This window comes from Topomyia yanbarensis, unplaced genomic scaffold (assembly GCF_030247195.1).
Source record: "Topomyia yanbarensis strain Yona2022 unplaced genomic scaffold, ASM3024719v1 HiC_scaffold_84, whole genome shotgun sequence".
In the NCBI taxonomy this organism is placed as follows: domain Eukaryota; kingdom Metazoa; phylum Arthropoda; class Insecta; order Diptera; family Culicidae; genus Topomyia; species Topomyia yanbarensis.
In genome coordinates, this window is record NW_026684091.1 from 123,822 (window position 1) to 126,533 (window position 2,712).

Here is a 2,712-nt window from a genome sequence, read left to right on the forward strand (position 1 = left end):
TCCATAATTTTACATAAATTGATTTGTATCCATGAAGGATTGCAATCTCGACCATATATATTTTCAGTGCATAAATTTCTCAAAAAAGCGTTTTTGATTCCTTCAAATTCTTTCTTAGATAATTTGTCAAACAGAATTCGAACAGTACTTATTTAAAAACGACACTGTTTTTGGATTATATTCGAACTAGTGTTGTGCAGTACAGCAATTCTACAATAAATAACAGTAATATCTAATGTTATGATACAAAACAAAAAACAAGACACTTTACCGTTTCTACAGAAAATTTCAACGTGAAATTGACTTTTGTATTAAAAAGGTCAGTTAGTTTCTGAACATGAAAAATCAATTTTTCCATGCAATTCCTGAATCGTTACATGAACAAAGTTGTCTATTCGGATAGTGGAACCGATGAAGATCCATATCGGTTACATGTGCAAATTGTCATTCGAACTAAAGTTGGACTAGTTTAGTTTTTACACTTTTTGACATAAGATTGCTGAGTAAATTATAAAACTAAATATGGATTAAGCCTACTACTAGCCTGTTCGGTACGTTTAAAATAAACAATAATTATTACCGACCGGTTTCGCAAACCCTAGCATGGTGTTCCATCAAAAGCGCGATCGGCAGTCCACTACATCAAGAGAGAGATAGAAGCAGAACAACAAACGCATCTCTCGCACACGCACACATGCAAGCACCATCGATGAGCAAAACACAGAACCCAAAACGAAAACCAAACAAAACACGGCTTCATTCTGCAGATTCAATACCGTTTGCTGCTACTACGCCAGACAGAAACAGCACAACCCATCGTAGTAAGCGTAGTAAAAAACACCATCCAAAAATGAAGGGGAAAATCGTACAATCAGCAGAGCGCTCTGGGTAGACTGCTTGCTCTCCCCACCACCAGACGCGGAAACCAATCTGCTGAGAGAAATGAGAGCGAGAATTCTCTCTCCGCTCGGCAATATTGCTCGCATAGGTACCGAAACGACCGTACGTCTGCGTCTTCGGCTCGGCTTCGGCGCTAGCGAGCTCTTTTGTGCTAGCTATAGCTTTTCTGCAGGCATATCGACGCACCGTTCCAGCCCGACTTGAGTCAGTTTTGAATCGAGCGGCGTACAGAGTAGAGGTAGCCATTTTTACACACTCCAACCGTGCCCTCCGTGTTAAGCAAAGCAAGCAGTGAAGCAAAAATTATCACAGGCAATTTTTTAGTTTGTTTTACTGCCCCGAAGTACAGTGTGCTCCTACTGACTGACTAGTTTTTGTTTTGGTACACTGAACCGAAAAGCCGCCCGGAGTTTCCTCGTGCGGAATTTCAGAACACACGATATAGTAAAAAGCAAAAAATCGTCCCGGGACACGTACTACCGAGAAATTAAGTTAACAAAAAAAGAATAAAAGGGAATTTCTTACCTGTTTTCGCCCCCGCGAGATTCGAAACCAGCTTCGCACACCGTGCAACGCACAGAAAAGTACGTAGAAAGTAACTTCGTTTGTTCGATAGTTTTTGCATAGCATAAGCAAAAATTAGCTGTGAAACAAGCTGACAAAAAAGAACGCGAATCAGTTTATGCTGTGAGATATAAAACCAACCAAAAAAAAGCAAACAAAAGTGATTTTTGATTTCTTTCTTTTTTTCTTTGCAGAAAAAGAAGAAAAGTGCTTGTATAAAAAGAAGAAAAATTGTTTCGAATATCTAAAGAAGAAAAGTTGTGGCGGAGAAGACCACCACCACCACCAGCCGTACCGCGAAAAAAAAGTGCTCTAGTGTAAAGTGAGAAAATCATTCTTTGCAGATTAGCAAAAATAGTGCATTTTCTGATAACCCCTCGATCGTCGCCAGCAGCGAAAATAATACACCTCTCAGTACGTGAGCAAACAGTGAAATACCAATCGAAGTGAAAACGCACGGTGCTTGTTTTGTGGCGCGAGCTCTGTCCAAAAAAAAAATAATTGACAAGCCCCTTGGTCAACCGGGTTCTGCCTACCTGTCTGCCTTTGCCAGCGTCTGTGCAGAATCTAGCTAGAAGAAGCTGAAGAGTGTGCAGCAGAAGGGAAAGATATCCCCCCCCCCCAGAAAATTGATAGTGCACCACCTAGCCTGCTGCTGCGACCGGAGGAGCAAACCGTGAATAGAGTAGTATCGCATCGCAACGCAACGTAACGTAACAAAACAAAACGGAGAATGTCGACCGCGATTATGCACACCGGGGCGTTCTATGATTTTGGTGATTTCACACTAAAGGTAAGCAGAGGTTGGTTGTTTTATGCTCGACAGAAGCGTTCATGTCTCCCTTTATCCACGGAGTTGTTTTAACATCGGTGGGTTGCATGCATGCTGATGATGATGACGATTCAACGGGTGTGCGATTGTGCGCATAGGCTGGGCGCAGCATAAGAACCGATGCGATGTGTGGGTTGGGTGGGGAGCGGGAGCAACCTGTTGCTACTCTAGGGGAAGGAGGGGGTCGACGTTTAAGTTTCTGTTGATTTACGAGTGGGTGGATTGTGGATGGTGCTTTAGGCGTGATTGCTTTAGGAAATTTCCCTAGCTTGTGTCGTGTACTGGGTAGGGTATTGAACAGTGTTCGGTTGATTTGAGAGAATGGCTGTGGATTGTTTTTTTTAATTGAAAATGGGTCTCTTGGCGAAGTTGAACTTTGACGTGCCTAGGCTAATGGGTTTTAGTACTGATGTTAT

The 2,712-nt window shown here is 42.2% G+C and overlaps 1 long non-coding RNA gene across 2 annotated transcripts; it reads left to right on the top strand.

Moving 5' to 3' along the window:
• Window positions 1–1,047: 1,047 nt before the first annotated feature.
• On the top strand, window positions 1,048–2,257 carry LOC131696173 (uncharacterized). 2 transcript variants are annotated; one of them, XR_009306734.1, is made up of 2 exons: window positions 1,048–1,587; window positions 1,659–2,257. It is a non-coding gene; the product is annotated as an uncharacterized LOC131696173 (long non-coding RNA). The 2 variants fall into 2 exon arrangements; XR_009306733.1 differs by having other exon boundaries at window positions 1,048–1,484.
• Window positions 2,258–2,712: the final 455 nt, after the last annotated feature.